The 13,518-nt window shown below is 35.3% G+C and overlaps 1 protein-coding gene and 1 non-coding gene across 3 annotated transcripts in view; both read right to left on the reverse strand.

Moving 5' to 3' along the window:
• SEMA3D (semaphorin 3D) overlaps positions 1-13,518 on the reverse strand; it is a 218,927-nt gene that overhangs the window by 45,367 nt on the left and 160,042 nt on the right. The window lies entirely within an intron of this gene.
• TRNAG-UCC (transfer RNA glycine (anticodon UCC)) lies at positions 2,190-2,263 on the reverse strand. Its single transcript has one exon. It is a non-coding gene; the product is annotated as a tRNA-Gly (tRNA).

Below are 13,518 nucleotides of genomic sequence, written 5' to 3' on the forward strand. Positions count from 1 at the left end.
CAGGCCTCCCTGTCCATCACCAACTCCCGGAGTTTACTCAAACTCATGCCCATCGAGTCGGTGATACCATCCAGCCATCTCATCTTCTGTCGTCCCCTTTTTCTTCTGCCCCCAATCCCTCCCAGCATCAGGGTCTTTTCCAATGAGTCAACTCTTCGCATGAGATGGCCAAAGTATTGGAGTTTCAGCTTCAGCATCAGTCCTTCCAAAGAACACCCAGGACTGGTGGTTACTATAAGCAGTGTCTTAATGATGTCATTGCTTACTCTGTTTGTAAACAATTCAAGAGCTTTCCTCCTTGAATTTTCTAAGGAGGGAAAAGGCAGTTTTGTCCTTCAACATTAAATGCTTTTTTCACAGTTAAATGTACAGTGTAAACACCATAGCTCTGCTGAATGAGCAGATGTGTGCAAGCCAACAGTAAATAATACAGGCTTGAAATCAACTCCCATCTCTGTCAATTTTCTCTCTATGATTTACAAAAGGCAATTTAATTTTCCAAGTCTCTGTTTTCTTATTGAAAAAATATGATAAATGCCTTGAGATATCATTATTTTGATGATTAAATGGAAAAAATTTTGTCAAGTGCTTAGCAAAGGCCAGAAAACTTGTATTCAATAAATGTTAGCACTGATTTATACATTAGTCATATGATTTAGATGAATTATTTGCATTCTTTAGAAATATGCTTTGGTATGACCTAAAAATAGCCTTTTCCAAATTTAATTCTCTACTAATAAATGAAAGACAACACAACATACACATAATAGCATACATATAAAAGCAATCTTGTTTTAAATAATAATTGATTTTTTTCCACACTATTTTATTCTGAAATATTTCATTAACCATGTTCTTTAGTGGTAGGTGAGGGAAATGGGGAAGGGGGTCAAAGGGACCAACTTCCAGTTATAAAATAAGACATGGAGATATACCAGACAGCTATAAATAATACTGTGACTATAAATAATACTGTATTTCATATTTGAAAGTTGCTAAGAGTAAAAAACGTTGCAACTATATATGATAATGGACATTAAGTAGACTTACTGTGGTGATCCTTTTACAGTATATACAAATATGAAATCATTACATTATATACCTGTGACTAATGTTATATGCCAACTATACCTCAGAAAAAAATTGAAAAAATATATTCTTTAGACATTTAGCAAGATGTAGGCATTTAAATCAATTAGGTAGAATAAACAGGGTTATGCTGTTCAATAATTCACCATAAAAAGATATTTTTCTTATTTTTAATTTAATGTCCCTGTGAATACTAAATTAATATGATTTTTTTATTTGGTTCTGCTAAATCTGCTATGCTTATAATAAATAAATAAGACTTTCATGGTATAAATGCATTCAGTACTTAATTTTGACTTTCAAAAATTATGAAGCCATGATTTCCATTACTATATTTCCATGTAAAGATAAATTATATAAAAAAATTTTTCCTTCATGCTATGTTACTATGAAGTTAATAAATAGTTCACTATCAAATTTTAGGTCTGAATATCTAGAACTAATTTCTCTGTGATTCTTTAATGTCTGAAAATTAATTCAGAGAAAAGCATCTAAATGACAACTCCAAACAGGAGAATTCAAAGTCATACACAATAAATAGCTGCTCTTTTTAAAGAAAGAAAAGGAGAGGAGGAGAGAGAAGGGAGAACAGGAGAAAGAGATCACTTTGAGTTTTAACATGGGTAATAAGGAAATCTAGATTCTCAGATGATGTCCTAATAGACCAGAGCAAATCTCAGAGGGCTACTGAATCTGTGGCAGAGCTAACGGCAAGCAGGGTCCTTGAGACTGGAGACCAGAGCTGTCTTTACAACCAACACCAAGGGTGTACTGTGACACCCAGAGTGAGTGAATGGTGTTTCACATCCATCTCTGCTAAACAACAGAAGTAGCTCAAGTATAGCTCCATATAGATGAGTAATTATTATTTGCTTGAATTCTTTAGGTTTATAACAAACTACTTAAAAAAATAATTTAAAATTTTAAATACATTCAAAATCAATAAGCAGTATGAACTCAAGTTTGCCCTTAATGAACAAAATGTCACACCTCACAGCTTGCATTGTCTCAATGTTATAAGTTTTAAATAATTCCAAGTGAGTGTGAACCTACCCTTTCTTTTTTATTTTTGGCCTTATGGTGAAACTTGTGGCATCTTAGGTCCCTGACCAGGGATCAAACCTGGGGCCACAGCAGTGGAAGTGCGGAGTCTTAACCACTGGACCACAGGGGCATTCCCTCAATGTGAGCTTACCCTTGAAATGTGTGTAGCTGAGTTCATGTGTGTTGGGGGTTGATTATACATATACATGTAAATTACATGATAGAAACACAATGGTAACCACAGCAATTGTATAGAACTTGGACAAACAGAAGATTTTTCTGGCAATAATATTCTGCCACTGACACTATATAGAACTGTTAACACATGGCAATAATAAAAAGCAAAATAACTTCTAGTTGATTTTTCTGAGAGTTTTTAATTCTCATCAGAAAATGTATTCTTATTCTTTTTATCCATCTACTCCAAATATACCACTAACATCCTGATTGTCAGGTATTTATTAAACTATATTGAATAATTAGTGAATAAAAATACAAGATAAAGTTGACAGAAGTCTTTAGAAAAAGTACAGATAAAAACAGATAAATGCCAAAAAATCTGAGTCTTCTCTGAAATTTGTTGGGAAAACAAGGACAGAACTCACTAAGATTTAATATTGTCTAAGATTACGGGTGGATTCACACATTCAGAGATTGGTTCAGGAAATATACTAGATGCTGGAAACGAGAGGCAAAGAACAACTGGGGAAACAGAGATGGGTAAGGCGAACCAGGACAAATCTGGTTTAGATGAAGACTGGGATAAACTGAAATAGAGGAAAATATTACAAAGTAAACTGGGGTAAGATCAAGGAAGGCTCTGATACCAGACCAAAGCATCTATATATAATGTAGTACATAATGAAGAATTACTAAAAGATTTAGTAATTAGCAAAGAAGTGAAAGAAAATGAATACATAATATATTTTATATAATAACCCTCTAGAAGCAAACATGACTGTAATTGCTCTTAAAATTATAATTTGTATATTGTGCCTCTATTACTTGAGTTGTTGTTGTTGTTTAGTTGCTAAGTTGTATCTAACTCTTTGTGACCTCGGGGACTGTAGCCCACTAGGCTCCTTTGTCCATGAGATTTCCCAGACAAGAATACTGGAGTGGGTTACCATTTCCTTCTCCAGGGGATCTTCCCGACACAGGGATCGAACCCACATCTATTATTTGAGTATCACTGCTCAATAATAAAAATATTTCAGCTAGCTATTAAATGATTACCAATGTCTGCAGATACAAAGGCAGATTTTCCTAGACATAGTTTTTACTTATACTGCTAATATCCTCAGATCACTTAATGCAAATCTAGATGTTAATACTAATGCTTCCTCCTAAGGTAACAATGAATTCTGTATAATGTACTGTAAAATGCCTGTGAAAAAAATATGTTATATGTAATTATTCAGAAAGAAAGATTTTAAATAAATTTAAAAATAAGTTATTGCCTCATCTTTCTAATGACCTTTAGTCTTTTTAAATTCTCACACTTAGCCTTTATATATTTTATTTTAGCAGAGCCTAGATTGTACTAAACAGAACTCTAAAGTCTATTTTAATGCATTCTTCTTACATATTTATAAAATTGTCATCACTTATATTTGTACATTTTGGGAGCCAGTAATAAATACTAAAAATAGCACTGACTCAATGTGCATGAAGAAACGATCAACTATCATAACTACAATACCAGGGATCATGTTTGGTTCACTGCTTTACCCCTAGCAGTTATCCACATGATTTTGCTAAATGAATAAGCAGATAGTATCAAGTATTTGTTCCATGACATTCCGTTAACACTATAGACATTACTATGTCATCGTAACAATGAGCAATCACATTTTCTTTTCAACATACTATTAGATAAAAGTGACAAGAAGTGGCTCATTTTCAAACACCATCCCCCTTTATATTTGCAATTATCACCCATATTTTAAGACAAACCATCAAAAACTCTACCTATTCTCTTAGCTCCAAATTTCTTGAAAAGAGATTTATACTGTACCTGAATATTTTTTTTTCAATCTGACAAATAGAAACTGCAGTCCTTTGAGCAAAAGAATCTTTAAAGGCTCTCACCTACCCATTGAGCCGCCATGCGTGGCCTCTCAAGGAATAAAAAGATAAAAACAAACACAAAAATCCAGGTCAAAGATGAAAGCCACCTGCTGTCAACGGGAAAACAAGTATAGTTTCTGGGATAATAGCTCTCAGGAATGGATTATAAGCATTTAATGACTGGATAGTAACTCTTACAGACATCCAGAAGCATGACCTGGGATGGCAAAGTTCAGTTCACAAGGAGTTGAATTTCTCCTGCAGAGAAGTGTCAGTTGACTGATTTTGTGGGCCAGCTCTCAGTCCCTGGATTTGTTTGCAAATCCACAAAATCCCCTCTGAGAACTTTAAGTCCAGAAGAGGGCTGAAAGGGAAGTAGCCACTTTTGTACTAAACTGTCACCTCCTTGCTTACTTTTTTGAGGTTCTAAAGAACTCAACTATCTCACTAACACTGTAGATTTATTATTGAGATGTCAAAATCAACAGCTTTTAGTCACTGGTCAATTCTGTGTGTCTCCGCTCCACAGCTTCTTTGTGGTCAGACTGCTAAGAGCCTTGCCATCCTCTCCACAAAGATGCAGATGAAAGTAGCAATGAAATTAAATGTAAACAAGCCCAACCACATGTGTACAATGTGGGTAGTGAGTGTAGAAGGTGCCTGTTTTTTCATTCTCTATAGTTTTTTATATGTTTGCCATATTTCTTAATTTTAAAGTGATTAATGAAAACCAAAAATTTTAAAAATGAAAAACAATTCACAATCTTTGTGCAGTTTAAAATAGAATATCTCTGAATCATTTGATTGGGTGATAGCTGCATATTATAAAACACTATGATTTTCTAATCCTGGAATCTCCTAATGGGGAGATCAGTCAGGAGGCAGGTTAATGGTGATTCCATTTTCCTTCTTCTGTCACAGCAAACTCAAGTCCTTATAAATCTTACATGGACACATAGAGGTAGCTACAAGCTGTCACACATGAACTTTTATTGAGTGTATCTTTTGACCTTTAGGTCACTATGCTGGGTTCATCTGTTAAACATGATTTTATCTCTGTATAGCATCCTCTCCAAGGATCTCTCAACACTTTATAAATATTGTCATGTTCACCTTTATACTGAGAAACAGAAGCTCTTAGGAAATGTATTAACTGCTGTTCAGCTCCTATGCTCTTAAATCCTGAAGATTCTGTAAATCAATGAAATCTCCAAGACATTTGTGAACATTGAATGCAGTGTATTCAATTAAAATGCAGATGTGCATTCAGAAATCTGTAACCATATTAATTATTTAAATTTGAAGGACACCAGACTTTTCAAATAAATAAACATCTTAAACACTTAAGAAAAACAGTTTGATGGTTAAGTCAGAGGTTATAAATTCTCCTTTGCTTAAAAGTTATTTTGCCTAATGGAACTGTCCGCATCTTTGTGCAGACAAGAGAATGCAATTCCCTGAAGCACTTTAAAAACCATAATCCATGCATGTTTGTGCACCCCTCTCCCCCATTCTAGCTGTCAATAACATTTATAATCAGATATTTTATCTTGAGCTAACACTACCCACTTTCTTCTGAAGTATGACCTAAATAATAAAATACAAGACACTTGTTTTTCTATAACTGACACTATCACATTGAGACAAATATACAGGCTTTCTATTGATCCTTTTTACAAATATAAAAATATTAAGGCAAGTTAATACTTCTGTGTCTTTAATGCCTGTTGAATAATATTTTAAAACATCATCACTCATATTCTGTATCTGATTTGTCATTTATAATAACAGCTGTACCTTGCAGGTTTTAAATAATCTTGTGTTGAGATAGAGCTTCAAATTACCCATTTGTGCCAAGAAATTCTGGAGATAAGATCAGAGTAACTAACATTTCAGAGCAATTGTTCAATGTATTTCTCTCTGGGTGCCTCTCTCTTCACCGAATTATTCTAGGGGCAAAATTTAGAAACTCTGTAAACAATATAGATGATCTATATAGGCTATATATGTCAATAATGATAAGGGTAATCCAAATGCAGGATGGCCTATTTAGAGGCTTGAAACTATGATCATCATGTGGTAGAAATAAAAAGTCAAACCCAGAGTAAGATTCCCAGGAGACTAATTAGAAAGACATACCATATATATTAAAATACATTGTTATGCTGCGAGGAAGAGCTTAAATGAGGATATTCTGATATATTAAAGAACTCATGGAAAATAGTGACGTGAAACACACTGAACCAAATGAAAGAACTATGTTTTACTTTCCTTTTCAGCATTTGACTTCTTCAACAATATGTCCTAGCTATGTTTCCTTTAACTATTTTATTGAGATCACAAAACAAGTTATGACCACTAAAAATAAAATCAGAAAAGGAAAATAATAATGAGTCTTCTATTTATCTACTAATAATCTTGAAATACTTTAGTAGAAAAAGAAGCAAAACTAGGGAAATTCGAATATCTCAAAGGGGAGAGGGAAAAACAAACAAAAAACTTGGATGACAGGTATTAAACACAGTGGTTTTTAAAGGATAACTTCTGAATAGGCTTTCAAGAAAAAAATTTCTTTTCTTTTTTTATTTTGAAAAGAACTCTAGTGTTGAGAGATGATTGTTTTTGATTTGTTGTTGGAGAACCAAAATGGAGAACATGTTTTTCTAACTACTTCATAAAGATTATTAGAAATGCAGGACTCGGGTAATACACTGTGTTCAAAAAAATCACTGTCTAAGAAGATTTAACAGATTAAATTTAGGCAAATCTAGGCACATTCAGCAGTCTTTTTCAGGTAGGATCAGAGTTCATTAAATTAAAAAAAAGTAAAAAAGCTATAGCCAACAGTATAAACCCTTGCCTAGGAATTTCTGACAGGAAGACAGATGGAAGTGAAGCAAAAGCCCATCTGTAACTCTGGGCTCTAAATCTCTCATTTAGGTTGTAAGCAACAAGCTGTAAGTAAGCAAAAAAAAAAAAAAGACAACAAGGGGGAGATCGATAAATACAAAAGTGTCATCAGCCTAAAAACACAAACCTTCAAAGGCAGTAATTGTCCAAATAGGACCATATATCAAAATAGACAATGCAAGTAGAATCGAAGCAAAAGGGCTATTAATTAGACCCCCAGGCAAGTTATGTGAAAGGTCCATCCAAGCTGAATTCCTGGCGTGGACAAAAGGAAATACCGCAGGACAAAAAGAGAACTGGCACAACCTGCAGCTGGAATCTGGAGTGGGCTAGCATAAGTAAGCTAATAGACCTTTCCAAAAATGAATAGAATCCAAAAATAATGCAAAACAAACTTGAGGCAGAAAGTTGCGAGCAAGCTCCACTAACATGGCTGGTATCTCCACACATTACAGGGTGGGTTTTGAAAAGAAACACAGACAGACAGATACACACACACAATAATAAACATCACATCAGAAAGGACTAGCTTGCAAAGTAAATAGACATAAATCTTTTCAGAAGGTTTATTTCATGCAGTTTCACCTACTCTTTCAGTTAGCATTTATTATCTCACCTCAAAGATCTGTGTAATTTACCATCATGAGAGCAGTCCAGGGTATAAGGTGTACCATTTAGTACTTGAAAATACTGACTGTTCAAATCCAAAAATTATAGAGCCTGGCAAAAACTTTAGAAAACACTCTAGGCTAAACACCTTATTTTAAATTTGAGAAAACTGAAGTAGTTTGACTAGAAAGTAGTGACACTACTGGAAAACAATTCATTAGATTTACTGTCATTTATAATGATAATCGTACTCTGTTTGAAAGAGATTCTTTGGATAAAGGTACTTACTCTTCTGAGGCGGTCATTGATCAATAGCACCCTAAGAAATTATCTTCTAGGTGAGTTTCTTTACTATTTACTGAATCTCTCTGTTCCTATTTTTTGTTCAAAATTTGCATTGTTTAAATTGTTCACATAATTTTCACCAGTGGGTGTTAGCTGCTCAGTCATGTTTGACTCTTTGTGACCCCATGGACTGTACTCCACCAAGCTCCTCTGTCTATGAGATTTTCCAGGCAAGAATACTGGAGCAGGTTGCCATTCCCTTCTCCGGGGGAACTTTCCAACCCAAGGATTGAACCCAGGTCTACCGCATTGCAGGCAGATTCTTTACCATCTGAGCCACAAGGAGATGTCTGCACATTCCTTGACTCTATGCAGAAATAAGATCCATCCTCAAAGCACAAATATTGCTTAAAATGATGGGAAAGTAATAATAGTAATTTTAACATTTAAAACTAGTAAAATACCATCTCTTCTTAGTAACTAATCTGCCTCTCACCACCACCAAACCCCCCATAATAAACACACACTATTATCTTACACTCCTAAGCAGTTAATTGATCTGACTCCAAAAATGTGTACATATGACATGTGTGTATACATGATTTTTGACATGCAACTCAAGACAGTATGATCATGTACTCACATTATTTACATGTCAATCTCTTAGATGGTTAACTGCTTGAATGCTGGATAAGTAGCCCTTGTTTTCTAGTACTTTCCTCTGTATCTGTCATATCCAAATTCATGTGATCCCACTTAAGCCTTTCATTTGTGTGGTAAACCAGTCATGGGAGAGTTGAGTGTCCTCATTATCTAGGCTAAGAAACTGAGCTAGAAAAAGCGCAGCAGAGGTGTAAGCCTAGATTTCACTTTAAATTGGGCAAATGATACATATCATTTGGGCAAAAGTTCCTGATTATATTCTTACTGCCAAAACTAGTACCTGAATTTTAGTCATAGTTATACCTGACAATGTCAGACATGTCGGTGTCTGACATTACTGACAACTGCTTTCTTCTTGGAACAGTTTTTATCCCTGACTTGTGACAGCATTCTTGTCCAGTTCTCTACCTGCTATCAAACTATTTTTTCTCAGTGCCTTTGTGGACATTTCACTCTGCTCTTTCTCAAATGTTATTATCCCTCAGGATTTTGTCCTCGCCCTTTGATCTTGTACTACAAATCTTCCTGGGCAATTTCAGACATTTCCATGACTTCAAGAACTACCAATACACTGGTGATTTCCACATTCATGAATCTAAACACTACTGAGTCTCAGGTTTTATATTTTCAACTGGTGATTATGGCAGCATAACTGAGAACATCAAGTTCAGTATGTTCAAATATAACATTTATGCCCATAAACTTTTCTTGGTGTTTCTTATCTTACATATCAGAATGTATCTCTTTGTGCATTTTCCTAATATCTGCCTTATCTTCTGGAAACCACAGTTACTAAGAGTATAGGACTACACGACTAGTATCAAGGTCTCCGGAACAGCAGTAAGGGATAATTAAAATGCATGGAGGATCTAGTAAGATAGGAAGTTATTGCAGCCTTTCATATTCATCATGGAGTCAATGCCTGCAGTATCAGTCAATTCTAATTATGGTCAGAGGAAATAAGACTTCTGAAGACTGGTGAAATTTTATACACGGTTTAAAAGGAAATGACCACTATCCTGCTAATTTTCAATGCATCTATTTTGCTCCAATCACAGTAAACCTCTTTTTACTTAAGTGCTTTTTCCCACCTCTGAGATTTCACATGTGCTTTTCCTTCTGCCTGTGATGTTCATCATCCCTGTCATCTTTGCCCTGCAACTTCCTAATCATTTTTATCATCTGATTCAAAAGTCAGTTTCTCAGAAAGACCCTCCATTTCCAATCTAAAGTTTACTTATTTTTCCTAATTGCACCCTGTGATTTTTCTATTATAGCATTTATCACAGCTTCCAATTATGTGTTAATCTAATTATGTGCTTTCTTGTTTCATTCAGATATCATGCACTAGGTTATAAGCTCAGTGAGTCCAAGAGTGATTTTTTTAAACTTCTATCAGACTATTGCTTAGAAACACCCTGTAGAGGGCTGTTTACCAATAAATGTGTTAAGTAAATAAATGTTTTGATAGTCTATATTTATATTGTAGCCACTAGCCATACAAGGCTATTTAAATTGCAATTAATTAAAATTAAATAACACCAAAAATTAAGGTCCTTAGCTATATTAGTCATATTAGGCATATGTGATCATTAATAGCCACATGGCTACTATGCTGTAGAGTTTAGATACAGAACATTCCCATCATTGCAGAAAGTTCTACTGGACAACCACTTTCCACATCAGGCAATTAATAAAAGAGTGGTAGTAAATTTAGGACCTGTTAGAAATCCACATACATTCTATTTTAGAAATATCTCTTGAACTTACCTGTATTTCTTCATTCCTACTTTCTTTGGGAAACTACCTAACAGGTCTCTCAGTCACAAATATTTCTCAATACAGATACATTCCTCAAAGAACTGCTAAATACCTAGAGGTCACTTCTCTTCCTAAAAACATTTATAACTTCTCATTGTCTGCATGATAGAATTGAAACTCCTTAATATGAAAATAATACTGTTTATCTTCCAATTAACCACAATTTAAGAAATAACATTGCTACCCACCATCTCTCAATTTCCACTGACAACAAGATATCATTGTTTTGTAAACAAAATGTATTTTGTCACAAGGCTGCCTGAAATGCCTATCCTCCTCTCCTGCCATTGGTGTAGTCCTCCTACCGCTTATTTATTAGGCTTCATGGAATGCAGAGAGTTCTCAGTCTGACCTTGATCACATTGCATTGTGATTATCTGCTTGTATCTCAATTACCCTCAACTGTGTACCTCCCAGCATCTAGTGTACTGCAGTTTGCACAGAACTTATGTTTTGTTGTTGAAATAATGAAATAATAAAATAATAAAGGAATGGGTTAAAAAAGATTCACCCTTATCCTGTAAACAGTCCTTTGTTCATTTTTGTATAATTTTGCCTATTTCCAAAACCTCCTCCCTGCCAATCACAATATACCACTCAGTCAGTTAAGTCACTCAGTCATACAAGGCTATTTAAATTGCAATTAATTAAAATTAAATAACACCCAAAATTAAGTTCCTTAGCTATAGTAGTCATATGAGGCATATGTGATCACTAATAAGCACATGAACCGCAGCACGCCATCCCTCCCTGTCCATCACCAACTCCCAGAGTCTACCCAAAGCCATGTCTATTGGGTCGGTGATGCCATCCAACCATCTCATCCTCTGTCATCCCCTTCTCCTCCCTCCCTCAATATTTCCCAGCAACAGGGTCTTTTCCAATGAGTCAGTTCGCATCAGGTGGTCAAAGGATTGGAATTTCAGCTTCAGCATCAGTCCTTCCAATGAACACCCAGGACTGATCTCCTTTAGGATGGACTGATTGGATCTCCTTGCAGTCCAAGAGACTCTCAAGAGTCTTCTCCAAACCACACTTCAAAAGCATCAATTCTTCTGTGCTCAGCTTTCTTTATAGTCCAACTCTCACATCCATACATGACTACTGGAAAAACCATAGCCTTGACTAGTCTTGACTAGATGGACGAACCTTTGTTGACAAAGTAATGTCTCTGCTTTTTAATATGCTATCTAGTTTGGTCAAAACTTTCCTTCCAAGGAGTAAGCATTTTTTAATTTCAGGGCTGTAGTCACCATCTGCAGTGATTTTTCAGTCTGTCACTGTTTCCACTGTTTCCCCATCTACTTGCCATGAAGTGATGGGACCAGATGCCATGATCTTAGTTTCCTCATTGTTGAGCTTTAAGCCAACTTTTTCACTCTCCTCTTTCACTTTCATCAAGAGGCTCTTTAGTTCTTCTTCACTTTCTTCCGTAAGGGTGGTGTCATCTGCATATCTCAGGCTATTGATATTTCTGCTGGCAATCTTGATTCTAGCTTGTGCTTCATCCAGCCCAGCATTTCTCATGATGTACACTGCATATAAGCTAAATAAGCAGGGTGACAATATACAGCCTTGACGTACTCCTTTTCCTATTTGGAACCAGTCTGTTGTTCCATGTCCAGTTCTAACTCTTGCTTCCTGACCTGCATACAGGTTTCTCAAGAGGCAGGTCAGGTGGTCTGGTATTCCCATCTCTTTCAGAATTTTCCACAGTTTATTATGATCCACACTGTCAAAGCCTTTGGCAGTCAATAAAGCAGAAATAGATGTTTTTCTGGAACTCTATTGCTTTTTCAATGATCCAGCGGATGTTGGCAATTTGATATCTGATTCCTCTACCACTCAGTCTAATAGTAATTCCTTTGTCAGGTCAATAAAACAACTTTTACTTTAGTAGCTGTAGAGGTAGGGAGCTCTTAAATTGTCAAGTTTTTCACTGGGCTGAAGGTTCTCAGGTAAAACTGAAAATGAAAGTCTCTCAGTCATGTCTGACTCTTTGTGATCTGTATAGTCCATGGAATTATCTAGACCAGAATACTGGAGTAGGTAGCTATTCCCTTCTCCAGGGAATCTGCCTGCACTGCGGACAGATTCTTTACCACCTGAGCTACCAGGGAAAACCAAGAATACTGGAGTGGGTAGCCTATCCCTTCTCCAGCAGATCTTCCCAACCCAAGAATTGAACTGGGGTCTCCTGCACTGCAGGCAGACTCTTGACCAGCTGAGCTACCAAGGAAGCCCCCCCAAAAGAAAACAAAACAATAACAGCAAGAACAACAAAAGCTTGATATTTCCCAAAAAATATCCTTGTGGAATAAGGATATCCTAGTGGAACAAATAGTATAAAGGACTCTTATGTTACTGAAAAGCTTTGTAAATTCAGCACAGAGGACACAGTTACTCTTAACTCTCTCTTGCATGCTCTTTTCCTTCTTAGATCTTTGTTAATTGAACATCATTTTGTTTTACAGCACAGGTATACATTATGTTACTATTTGTTGAAAACAGAAAAACAGTATTATAATAACCTCATGGAGTAAAAAAAAAAAAAGAAACAAATACATATATTCCCAAAAATGTCACAAAAATAATTTTTATGTGAAAATAATGTATAACAGCAACAATGATGATGCTCAATAGCTTTTTTTTTTTTTTAATTAAACTTGTTATTCTTTTGCAGGACTTTTTTTTAAGATTTCAAATCATTTTTAATCTTGTCAGTGAAATATTTACTTAGGAGTGCTCACTTTTTACTAAGCTGATCCTAAACTATTAGGTAAATTAGTAGAAACTTGGACAGGGCAGGAAAGAAATTAAGAAATTACAAAGATGCATTTAGAACCAAATATTGTAAACACTGACCAGTGGATCATATGTGTAGCAGGAAATTCTGAAGAAGGTGCTAACTGAAGACAGGGATTGAGTAAAGAGATGCATCAATTTAAGAATAACCTCTATTATCTCTTTTTTTTTTTTTAAGGAAATTCATCCATCACACGTCGTCCTTATTTGATCTTACAATTT

This window comes from Odocoileus virginianus, chromosome 1 (assembly GCF_023699985.2).
Source record: "Odocoileus virginianus isolate 20LAN1187 ecotype Illinois chromosome 1, Ovbor_1.2, whole genome shotgun sequence".
Taxonomy (NCBI): Eukaryota; Metazoa; Chordata; class Mammalia; order Artiodactyla; family Cervidae; genus Odocoileus; species Odocoileus virginianus.